Source organism: Salvelinus alpinus, chromosome 6 (assembly GCF_045679555.1).
Source record: "Salvelinus alpinus chromosome 6, SLU_Salpinus.1, whole genome shotgun sequence".
Taxonomy (NCBI): Eukaryota; Metazoa; Chordata; class Actinopteri; order Salmoniformes; family Salmonidae; genus Salvelinus; species Salvelinus alpinus.
In genome coordinates, this window is record NC_092091.1 from 84,175,017 (window position 1) to 84,188,714 (window position 13,698).

Genomic DNA, 13,698 nt, shown 5'->3' on the forward strand with positions numbered 1-13,698 from the left:
TGCCTTTAAATTTAGAGGTCGCTAAACAAAGGAACGCAACACTTATTTGTCATCACTCATCTATATCATGTTGAAATCATTTGCGTGAGAGTGGGGAGATGAGGTTGCATGTCATGTTAAAACTAACAGCTCAAAAACCAGATGGAATCTGGGAATAATGTGTACATCACTGGTTAGAGGACAACTTGTAGAAAACAGCTAGCTACATTTTGATTCAAGTGGGTCACCAATGCTGTAAGTGTAACACAGCTCGTTTTTTGTTAGTCACTTTTTGTTAAATCACATAAATAGTACTGGATATATATATAAATAGCCTGGATTTCCCCCCTGAGGTTAATATCCATATCATGCTGAACAGGGGGCAAACGTTTAGTGTTCTACATTGTGACATCATTAAAATATTCCTACTACAATGTTAAAACATTCTACATTGTGACATAATTTCATTGATATCATGAAACAACTACTTCATGTATTTTCTGATGTTAGATCACAGATCTTTTATCAGAGTATCTCTTCTCACATTGAGCACAGCTGTGAGGTTTCTCTCCTGTGTGTTTTTTCTGGTGTAGTCAGATGGCCAGATGAAACAAAACTCTTCCCACATTGACCACAGCTATAAGGCTTCTCTCCTGTGTGAGTTATCCGGTGTAAAGTCAGCTGGCTGGATGTAGTAAAACTCTTCCCACATTGATTACAGCTGTAAGATTTCTCTCCTGTGTGTGTTATCTGGTGCAATATCAAGGAGCTTGACCCAGTAAAACTCTTTTCACATTGATCACAGCTATACGATTTCTCTCCTGTATGTGTTCTCTGGTGTGAAGTCAGCTGGCTAGATGTATAAAAACTCTTCACACACTGATCACAGCCATCAGATTTCTCCCCTGTGTGTGTATGCTGGTGTACTATCAGGTTGTTTAGCAGAGTAAAACTCTTCCAACATTGATCACAGCTATACGATTTCTCTCCTGTGTGTGTTCTCTTGTGTGTAGTTAGACAGCTAGATGTATAAAAACTCTTCCCACATAACATATATTTTTATTTGTTTAACACTTGTTTGGTTACTACATGATTCCATATGTGTTATTTCATAGTTTCAATGTCTCCACTATTATTCTACAATGTAGACAATAGTTAAAACTGATCCTAGATCTGTACAATGTAGACAATAGTTAAAATAACGAAAAAACATTGAATTTGTAGGTGTGTCCAAACAGTTGACCGGTACTGTATATGCATTGTGGAGGTGAACTGGTCCTAGATCTGTACAAAGGCATAACATCTCCAGCAGGAACAACTGTCTGTGTTAGAGAACATATAAAACGAACTGATCCTAGATCTGTACAAAGGCATAACATCTACAGCAGGAACAACTGTCTGTGTTAGAGAACATATAAAACGAACTGATCCTAGATCTGTACAAAGGCATAACATCTACAGCAGGAACAACTGTCTGTGTTAAAAGGCCCAGCTGGATTTAAAATGACGTATTTGAATGTCAAATGATTTGTTTGTCAGTACAAGACAGGGTCTCTGGAGGCTTGGCCTATTAGTGATAGATTTTTGGAGGGACCCTTGTCCCTACAGCCAATCAGTGAGCAGCTTCCCTTCCCCTACATCTCAGGTAGTTCTGTTACTTACAACACCCCCCTGCTTTCCTCAACAATGGAACAGCTTCCCTTCCCCTACATCTCAGGCAGTTCTGTTACTCACAACACTCCCCCTGCTTTCCCCAACAATGGAACAGCTTCCCTTCCCCTACATCTCAGGCAGTTCTGTTACTCACAACACCCCCCTGCTTTCCCCAACAATGGAACAGCTTCCCTTCCCCTACATCTCAGGCAGTTCTGTTACTCACAACACCCCCCCTGCTTTCCTCAACTATGGAACAGCTTCCCTTCCCCTACATCTCAGGCAGTTCTGTTACTCACAACACCCCCCCTGCTTTCCTCAACTATGGAACAGCTTCCCTTCCCCTACATCTCAGGCAGTTCTGTTACTCACAACACCCCCCCTGCTTTCCTCAACTATGGAACAGCTTCCCTTCCCCTACATCTCAGGCAGTTCTGTTACTCACAACACTCCCACTGCTTTCCTCAACAATGGAACAGCTTCCCTTCCCCTACATCTCAGGCAGTTCTGTTACTCACAACCCTCCCCCTGCTTTCCTCAACAATGGAACAGCCCACTGAGCTAAAGCCTTGACATTACAAATATGTTTTAAAGGAGCGGGACATTTTTTACAATGAGGAAATAATATGTCATGTTTTACACGTACCTCAGCCATCATTGTGAATGGTGTCTTATGCAGTGACAAAATTCGTTTTACTGATGCAGTAAATCTAATACTTAGGTGTTTTTAGGCATGAAAGGTCTGCGGTGATTCCGTGGTTATAAGTTACTGACCTTGGAATACATTTCTGGCCATGCTGGCAGGGTCTGAATCAAACCCAATGACCACCTGGCACACTGACAGGGTCTGAATCAAACACAATGTCCATCTGGCACACTGACAGGGTCTGAATCAAACCCAATGTCTACCTGCCACACTGACAGGGTCTGAATCAAACCCAATGACCACCTGGCACACTGACAGGGTCTGAATCAAACCCAATGTCCACCTGGCACACTGACAGGGTCTGAATCAAACCCAATGACCACCTGGCACACTGACAGGGTCTGAATCAAACCCAATGTCCACCTGGCACACTGACAGGGTCTGAATCAAACCCAATGACCACCTGGCACACTGACAGGGTCTGAATCAAACCCAATGTCCACCTGGCACACTGACAGGTTCTGAATCAAACCCAATGTCCACCTGGCACACTGACCGGGTCTGAATCAAACCCAATGTCCACCTGGCACACTGACAGGGTCTGAATCAAACCCAATGTCCACCTGGCACACTGACAGGGTCTGAATCAAACCCAATGTCCAACTGGCACACTGACAGGAGACAGGGTCTGAATCAAACCCAATGACCACCTGGCACACTGACAGGGTCTGAATCAAACACAATGTCCATCTGGCACACTGACAGGGTCTGAATCAAACCCAATGTCTACCTGCCACACTGACAGGGTCTGAATCAAACCCAATGACCACCTGGCACACTGACAGGGTCTGAATCAAACCCAATGTCCACCTGGCACACTGACAGGGTCTGAATCAAACCCAATGACCACCTGGCACACTGACAGGGTCTGAATCAAACCCAATGTCCACCTGGCACACTGACAGGGTCTGAATCAAACCCAATGACCACCTGGCACACTGACAGGGTCTGAATCAAACCCAATGTCCACCTGGCACACTGACAGGTTCTGAATCAAACCCAATGTCCACCTGGCACACTGACCGGGTCTGAATCAAACCCAATGTCCACCTGGCACACTGACAGGGTCTGAATCAAACCCAATGTCCACCTGGCACACTGACAGGGTCTGAATCAAACCCAATGTCCAACTGGCACACTGACAGGAGACAGGGTCTGAATCAAACCCAATGACCACCTGGCACACTGACAGGGTCTGAATCAAACCCAATGACCACCTGGCACACTGACAGGGTCTGAATCAAACCCAATGTCCACCTGGCACACTGACAGGGTCTGAATCAAACCCAATGTCCACCTGGAACACTGACAGGGTCTGAATCAAACCCAATGTCCACCTGGCACACTGACAGGGTCTGAATCAAACCCAATGTCTACCTGGCACACTGACAGGGTCTGAATCAAACCCAATGTCCACCTGGCACACTGACAGGGTCTGAATCAAACCCAATGTCCACCTGGCACACTGACAGGGTCTGAATCAAACCCCATGTCCACCTGGCACACTGACAGGGTCTGAATCAAACCCAATGACCACCTGGCACACTCAGGGTCTGAATCAAACCCAATGTCCACCTGGCACACTGACAGGGTCTGAATCAAACCCAATGTCCACCTGGCACACTGACAGGGTCTGAATCAAACCCCATGTCCACCTGGCACACTGACAGGGTCTGAATCAAACCCAATGACCACCTGGCACACTCAGGGTCTGAATCAAACCCAATGTCCACCTGGCACACTGACAGGGTCTGAATGTTAAGGGGAGGGAAGATGGTCAAGATGGTGATGATTATTGTTGTTCTACTGCCTGATTGTTAAAAAAGCTTTGTTAAAGAACAAGAAGACCCTCACACTGTTTACAAAAGCTTTGTTAAAGAACAAGAAGACCTGCACACTGTTTACAAAAGCTTTGTTAAAGAACAAGAAGGCCTGCACACTGTTTACAAAAGCTTTGTTTAATCAGCACAACAGTTTTCAGCTGTTCTATCATTATTGCAAAAGGGTTTTCTAATGATCAATTAGCCTTTTAAAATGATACACTTGGATTAGCTAACACAACATCCATTGTAACACAGGAGTGATGGTTGCTGATAATGGGCCTCTGTACGTCTATGTAGATATTCCATAAAACAATCAGCCGTTTCCAGCTACAATAGTCATTTACAACATTAACAATGTCAACACTGTATTTCTGATCAATTTGGTGTTATTTTAATGGACAAAAAATTTGATTTTCTTTCAAAAACAAGGACATTTCTAAGTGACCCCAAACTTTTGAACGGAAGTGTACATCTACATGATGTATTGTTACACCATGTAGGAGCAGTATAGACCTAGTCTGTTCATTATATACATCTACATGATGTATTGTTACACCATGTAGGAGCAGTATAGACCTAGTCTGTTCATTATATACATCTACATGATGTATTGTTACACCATATAGGAGCAGTATAGACCTAGTCTGTTCATTATATACATCTACATGATGTATTGTTACACCATGTAGGAGCAGTATAGACCTAGTCTGTTCATTATATACATCTACATGATGTATTGTTACACATTTACATTTACATTTAAGTCATTTAGCTGACGCTCTTATCCAGAGCGACTTACAAATTGGAAAGTTCATACATATTCATCCTGGTCCCCCCGTGGGGAATGAACCCACAACCCTGGCGTTGCATCTGCTCCTTACACCATGTAGGAGCAGTATAGAATGACAGTAGCTGGCTACTTATTTAGATTTAGTTTGACCTAATGAAACTGCGTTAAATGTGCTGTAGTAAAATAAAATGTATTCGCACTAATCAATCAACACATTCCTGTCTTTGTATGTCTCAATATAATAGCATTATTTAATGAAATCCATTTCCTCAACTGCATTTCCCACTCCAGTCGGCAGACGGCGATGTTGCTATCTGCATTTCCCACTCCAGTCAGCAGAGCCAGCGATGCTGCTATCGTGACGTATAATGTAGTGGACGGTTCATCAAAAACAACAAGTCAACCACCTCGGTAGCTTGCTAGCCAACGTAGCCGTAAGATTCAAGCTGTTTTTACGCTTTCGGTGTATATTAGCTGCCGTGTTTTAGACACACTTCTATCGTATCTACTTGTTAACCTACTTAATTTAGTGTTACGTTATTTTTTATTAGTCAGATATAGTAGCTGGCTGGTTAAATTAGCACTAGCTTAGTCGCTAATGATAGCTAGCTAATATCCCCGAACATGAGGTCAGTAAGCTTCTCCCCTCCTGCTAAAGAAGAAGGGGTCTGCTGGACGGAGAAAGAAGCTCTGGGGCTGAACATTGTAGTGAAAGAGGAGGAGGATATCACAGTTAAAAAATAAATTGAGGGTGAGGCTGTTACAGTGAAAGAGGAAGACGCGTTCACAGTGAAAGAGGAGGATGAGAAAGAGGATGCCGTTTTTGACGTGAAGAAGGAAGGGGAGATTTCTGTCACATTGAAAGATGAAGAGGTGGAGATAGGAGATCTGATTTACATCAGTAAGTACCGCCTTAACTTGTGTTTTCACTTTGGATATTCGGAGTTGGCTCGTCAATACCTCATCAAGGGAGGGCCCTAGGATGATGACTGATATGTCTAGAATCAGACGACGTAGAGAGCAAGCTACCCCTTGTTTTCTCCGTTCCGTTTTCAAAAAGTGACTTAACATATATATTTGAGAAGGGTCTATCTGGGGGCCACGGCATGTAGTGATTTTAATGTAGTTATGATTTACTACACACAGTGCCCCCCAATAGTGCCATGCGAGAGTTGGGTTGGCTACACCAACGATTATGGATATACTGACAATAAGTCTCTGCCCTAACAAGCGGAGTCGTTGTCCACAAAGCGGCACTGTGGGTTGTCTAGCTCCCGCCTATCCTTTCTTTGGATTGGTGGATACATCTTATTATTGTTATCTATTGTTTATATTCTATGAGGGTTGTTGTCGTCAACCGCCTGTATTCAATGGAGAGAGATGCTAAGCTACTAGCATGAATATGCATAGCGATCTGGAGACAACTCCTATAGTGTTTTTTATCAAAGTTGTCGGTATGTCACGTGTCCACATAACAATTTAAGAATTACGACACTTCTGTTAGATCAAGTAAACCTCACGTAGCAAATAAGCCATTCATTTTGTTGTTGACCAAATTCAACACTTTCCACATTGGGTTGATAATTGTTTCCACTAGAGAGAGAACCAATTGGGTACAACCTACTGTAACCTACTGGCATGACCTAGAGAGAAAACCAATTGGGTACAACCTACTGTAACCTACTGACATGACCTAGAGAGAGAACCAATTGGGTACAACCTACTGTAACCTACTGGCATGACCTAGAGAGAAAACCAATTGGGTACAACCTACTGTAACCTACTGACACGACCTAGAGAGAAAACCAATTGGGTACAACCTACTGTAACCTACTGACATGACCTAGAGAGAGAACCAATTGGGTACAACCTACTGTAACCTACTGGCATGACCTAGAGAGAAAACCAATTGGGTACAACCTACTGTAACCTACTGACATGACCTAGAGAGAAAACCAATTGGGTACAACCGACTGTAACCTACTGGCATGACCTAGAGAGAGAACCAATTGGGTACAACCTACTGTAACCTACTGACATGACCTAGAGAGAAAACCAATTGGGTACAACCTACTGTAACCTACTGACACGACCTAGAGAGAACCAATTGGGTACAACCTACTGTAACCTACTGACACGACCTAGAGAGAACCAATTGGGTACAACCTACTGTAACCTACTGACACGACCTAGAGAGAACCAATTGGGTACAACCTACTGTAACCTACTGACACGACCTAGAGAGAAAACCAATTGGGTACAACCTACTGTAACCTACTGGCATGACCTAGAGAGAAAACCAATTGGGTACAACCTACTGTAACCTACTGGCATGACCTAGAGAGAGAACCAATTGGGTACAACTTACTGTAATTGCATGAGAAAATAATGGTACCAGTCAAAAGTCTCCATGACTCTGCCGTTGTGCTGTATAATTTGTGAATTTTGTCGCTTGTATAATAAAGGACTATCATTTGTCCCAACATCACAGGCCACAGACTTTGATAAAGACTTCCAAAAGTTTTTCCACAGTTTGAGATCGACTGAGTTTTTTTAATGGGGTTTCTCCCTGTGCACCTGCCAATGTAAATCCATTGAACGAGACAAGTTACCAGACAGGACATATTGCTGATGCTCTTCCTATTGATAACCCGAATGACAATTAACTTGTGGGTGGTGGTCGTGATGACGGCCTATTCGATGACGTCCATCGGGATTCCCCCCCAAAAAAGAAGACGCTCTGGATTGATCACTGGAGTCAGATGTGAAGGAGGAGGTTGATCATCAGGAGTCAGATGTGAAGGAGGAGGTTGATCATCAGGAGGTTGATGGCCACATCAGTGAATCATACTTTTTGGAGAAATGTCCTCTGGTCTGATGAAACAAATATAGAACTGTTTGGCCATAATGACCATCGTTATGTTTGGAAGAAAAAGGGAGAGGCTTGCAAGCCAAAGCTCACCATCCCAAATGTGAAGCATGGCGGTGGCAGCATCATGTTGTGGGGGTGTTTTGCTGCAGGAGAGAGTAGTGCACTTCACAAAATAGATGGCATCATGAGGTGGGGAAATTATGTGGATATATTGAAGCAAAATCTCAAGACATCAGTCAGGAAGTTAAAGCTTGGTCGCACATGGGTCTTCCAAATGGACAATGACCCCAAGCATACTTCCAAAGTTGTGGCAAAATGGCATAAGGACAACAAAGTCAAGGTATTGGAGTGGCCATCACAAAGCCCTGACCTCAATCGTATAGAAAATTTGTGGGCAGAACTGAAAAAGCGTGTGCGAGCAAGGAGGCCTAGAAACCTGACACAGTTTCACCAGCTCTGTCAGGCGGAATGGGCCAAAATGCACCCAACTTATTGTGGGAAGCTTGTGGAGGGCTAACCGCAATGTTTGACCCAAGTTAAACAATTTTAAGGCAATGCTACCAAATACTAATTGAGTGTAGGTAAACTTCTGACGCACTGGGAATTTGATGACATAAAAGCTGAAATAAATCATTCTCTCTACCATTATTTTGACATTTCACATTCTTAAAATAAAGTGGTGATCCTAACTGACCTAAGACAGGGAATTTTTACTAGGATTAAATGTCAGGAATTGTGATGAGATTAAATGTATTTGGCTCAGGTGTATGTAAACTTTCGACTTACATTTACATTTAAGTCATTTAGCAGACGCTCTTATCCAGAGCGACTTACACATTGGAAAGACTTCAACTGTAGGTACCGTTACTGTGTTAAAAACAGAGGCTGTTGTGGGACTGATGTGTGTGGTGTTAAAGGGGAAATCTGACATTTGTTTCTAAACATTGGAGTAAAAATATAATGACAGCTTTGTTATTGTTTCAACTGCAGATTGGTTGTTTGTTGCGTGGCTTTTTTAAAGGGGCAACCTAGGTTTTAAACAGAAACAAAATGGCAGCCCAGAGATCTGAGCTGTGTTGGAATACTCATACTAACTGTACTATTTGTTGACGTACATTGAGTTTGTAGTATGCTTATTGGTCGTAGTATGATATAGTTGGTTTAGCCAAAAGTTCCCTGGTAAGCAAGCATTTCTAAACTTTATTCACTGTTATGGGGTACTATTTTGGTGTGATGTCATTATGGGGTATTGTGATGTCATTATGGGGTATTGTGATGTCATTATGGGGTATTGTCTGAAGATAGATCATTTAAAAAAAAAAATCATCCATTTTAGAATAATAGCCAAAGAACATTTTACTGGTTGAAGTCGTTTTTAAATACAAAGTAGTACATTTGACAAAAACATAAACATTATATTAATCAGGACATTCAAATGAACCTTACAATTATAATCCAAAGTAGTGTGAAATGCACTCATAAGTAACCTGGAAATGGAGGCTATATCTGCTGTCAGCCTATGAGAACTCCCCTGAGTTTACCCCCACGGTGGTGAATTAGTGAATAGACACAGAGCTTAATGTGAGTTTCCTTGAGTAGCACTCCTGATCTTGCACTGATAGTGTGTTGTCATATTCAGAATACATTGTGGAAAAACTAAAATCTTTGCTCACCTTTTTTGCTCCAGGCAGATATACAACATCCATAACTAGTGGTTTCTGCATTATCAGGGAGGTGTTTCTGCAACCAAATTGCTGTTATGGGCCTTTAACCATCTGTCTGACTTGTTGTTCACACAGGAGAGAGACGTGACTATCGTGGATCCTCTGGGGAGCCTCAACAACATCATGATGCTAACGAGGCAGAGACGAGTCTCTCCAGATCATATCACCTCAAGAAACACCAGAGGAGACCCACAGGGAAGAAATCTCACTGCTCTGACTGTGGGAAAGGTTGCAAATCTTCATCAGAACTTAAAATACACCAGCGAGTACACACAGGAGAGAAATCTCACCACTGTTTTGATTGTGGGAAGAGTTACTTAAGATCAGAATCACTAAAAGTACACATGAGAATTCACACTGGAGAGAAACCTTATAGCTGTGATCAATGTGGGAAGAGGTTTAATCACTCAAGCTGCCTGATAGTACATCTGAGAGCACACACAGGAGAGAAACCTTATAGCTGTGATCAATGTGGGAAGATGTTTAATCACTCAAGCTGCCTGATAGTACATCTGAGAGCACACACCGGAGAGAAACCTTACCACTGCTCTGACTGCGGAAAGAGTTTTGTTAGTTCAACAGATTTAAAATCACACCAGAAAATACACATAGTAGAGAAACCTTTTAACTGTACTCAATGTGGGAAGAGGTTTAATCACTCAAGCTGGCTGATAGTACATCTGAGAGCACACACAGGAGTGAAACCTTATAGCTGTGATCAATGTGGGAAGAGATGTGTTACATCTAGCCATCTGACTATACACCAGAGAACACACACAGGAGAGAAATCTTATAGCTGTAGTCAATGTGGGAAGAGTTTTATTCAGTCAAGCAGCCTGGTATCACACCAGAGAACACACACAGGAGAGAAATCTCATAGCTGTGATCAATGTCACAAGAGATACTCTGATAAAAGATCTCTGATCAAACATCAGAAAATACATACATGAAGTAGTTGTTTTATGATATCAATGAAATTATGTCACAATGTAGAATGTTTTAACATTGTAGTAGGAATACAAAGGATTTGAATTTGTTAAAAGTCCATATTGATACAGAAACACTAAACCATGATTTAGATGTATTAAGAACAAGTTGATTGACAAAGTCATGAAAAATGGAATAAACCACATTTTGGCTCTGATAAAAGATATGGCTCTGGGGTCAAAATGATCCATGTCACAACTATGGTTCAATGTAAATATGTAGTGGGTCTAAAGTTTGTTTTAAATTATCACTCATTAAACACGAATCAATCAACACATGCTTCTCTTTGAACGACTTAATATAATATTACACTTTTATGAAATAAATGAAAATAAACGTTTGGTTCCTCAACTGCGTTGCCCACTCCAGTCAGCAGAAAGAGACGCAGCAGAAGTGCCTCTTTTTATATTTGATTTGATTTATATATTTTTTTTATTCAAAATGCAGATCTACAATTTACATCATACAAAACAGAACACAGGTATTAACAAGAAAATACTAAAACATACAAAAAATATAAATAATTAACTATTCTAGTGTAGTTGTAATCACTCTGAAAAAATCTATAATGATTCAGGAAGATGTTATTGTTGTTGTTATTCACTAGGATTAATGTTTTAATAAAATAGTTACATTCATTCAGAAAAATGTGTAATTTTGGTATAGAATTTTGGAATTTTTGTTTGTGTATAAAGTATTTGGCAACAAGAAAAAAAAAAATGAACAATCATTTCAATGGTCTTGTTATCATTGCAATAGTAACATATTATATCTTTCATGTCAAAAACATGGGTCGTGTTCATAATGGTAAATAAGTATTTTTCAAGGTTTTCCCAAAATTCTGACACAAATTTACATTAAAGAACAAGTGGGACAGATTCTCACCTTTTCTTCACAGAAAACGCAGATATCATCAACAGCCACACATTTGGAAATCATAGAATTACATGGATATACAGTATCTTATGTAAAATTTTAAACTGCACTTCCTTAACTTTGTTTGGTATACAATATTTGTAAGGCCTTAACCAGGCATTTTTCCAGACAATGTCAGGAATAATAAGCATGTTCCAGAAACATTTTCCTCTCGGTGGAAGTTGGTTTTGTGAATGAAGAATTTGTCTTATATATTTATTACAACAAGATTTCTCAAGTAAGCCCACGCCTTCCAATCTGAGTTCTGGATAAACTTTGTGATCATTACCAAAGCTAAGATGAGTTTTCATGAGTGTAGTTAGACCACTGGGAACGGTTTTGATCACAGAAATAAACTCTCTGAAAGGAATTGGAAACTCTTTCAATGTTATAAATTGTTCAAATGTAAGAATATTACCTCTGTTGTCAAAAACATCAAGAACAAAGTCAATATTCCTCTCATGCCAGTTGGGGTAGAACAATGACTTATTCCTTACAGTTATGTCTGAATTATTCCACAAAAGAGCTTTATGAGGGGAAAAATTGTGTAGGAAACATATTTTCCAGGCCTTAAAGCTTGTTGGTGAAACCTAGCCAATTTAGCGGGTAATCTTTCAGGAATATAATGACATTTCAGTAAAAATTGAAGACCTCCCACCTTATGAAACACATTATTTGGAATGAAATACCATATTGAATCAGTGTTGATCAAACATCTTGTCAATCAGTTGATCTTGAAAGTGTTATTTACGTCACAAGTCCAACACTTCCAGACCTCCTTCAGCTCTTTTGTTACAGAGGACTGACTTCTTCAATTTGTGAGACTTATTTTTCCAGATGAAGTCAAGAAAGGTCTTGTTGATCTCTTTACAAGTAGCAGGATTTACAAACAAAGATGAGGGGTACACAAAACCACACAGTCCCTCTGCCTTGGACAGAAGTACTCTCCCAAGTATAGAAAGATCTCTTTGTAGACAATTATTAAATATATTTTTGGTTTTCTTAATTTTAGGAGAGAAATTCATATGTTGTCTGACTGTGGTTTTTTGACAGATGTATTCCTAAATATTTAACACAGTCCTTTACAGGAATATTTTCTATTTCTTTATCATCAGAGTCAAATAAACATAAGATTGCTGTACTATATTAACACTGCTAATCCAACAATATTGCTAGGTGCCTGCACACTTGAATTAAAGGGGAACTACTCTCAAAAATGTACATTTCTTAGATTTTCCCCAAACCTAAAAAGTGGTCTCCTGATTGGTTTAAGTATTGTTATGGACTTAGAACAATTGCATTGTTTTTGAGAACAAAAACCCGAAAAAATGAAAAAAAAACTGAATTTGTGAATTTCTGACTCAGTTTCTCTGTTTCAATAAAAGGCCTACTATTATCCTACTGACCAGTACAGCTTGGGTTGGTCTACTATTATCCTACTGAACAGTACAGTTTGGTTTGGTCTACTATTATCCTATTGAACAGTACAGCTTGGGTTGGTCTACTATTATCCTACTGAACAGTACAGCTTGGGTTGGTCTACTATTATCCTACTGACCAGTACAGCTTGGGTTGGTCTACTATTATCCTACTGAACAGTACAAATTGGGTTGCTCTACTATTATCCTACTGACCAGTACAGCTTGGGTTGGTCTACTATTATCCTACTGAACAGTACAGCTTGGGTTGGTCTACTATTATCCTACTGAACAGTACAGCTTGGGTTGGTCTACTATTATCCTACTGAACAGTACAGCTTGGGTTGGTCTTCTATTATCCTACTGACCAGTACAGCTTGGGTTGGTCTACTATTATCCTACTATTATCCTACTGAACAGTACAGCTTGAGTTGGTCTACTATTATCCTACTGACCAGTACAGCTTGGGTTGGCCTACTATTATCCTACTGAACAGTACAGCTTGGGTTGGTCTACTATTATCCTACTTAACAGTACAGCTTGGGTTGGTCTGCTATTATCCTACTGACCAGTACAGCTTGGGTTGGCCTACTATTATCCTACTGAACAGTACAGCTTGAGTTGGTCTACTATTATCCTACTGACCAGTACAGCTTGGGTTGGCCTACTATTATCCTACTGAACAGTACAGCTTGAGTTGGTCTACTATTATCCTACTGACCAGTACAGCTTGGGTTGGCCTACTATTATCCTACTGACCAGTACAGCTTGGGTTGGCCTACTATTATCCTACTGAACAGTACAGCTTGAGTTGGTCTACTATTATCCTAC

General features: G+C 40.7%; 1 long non-coding RNA gene across 1 annotated transcript; it reads left to right on the forward strand.

Moving 5' to 3' along the window:
- The first annotated feature begins 5,278 nt into the window (after positions 1-5,278).
- On the forward strand, positions 5,279-11,264 carry LOC139577738 (uncharacterized). Its single transcript, XR_011675371.1, has 2 exons — positions 5,279-5,852; positions 9,623-11,264. It is a non-coding gene; the product is annotated as an uncharacterized lncRNA (long non-coding RNA).
- The last annotated feature ends 2,434 nt before the right edge of the window (positions 11,265-13,698 follow it).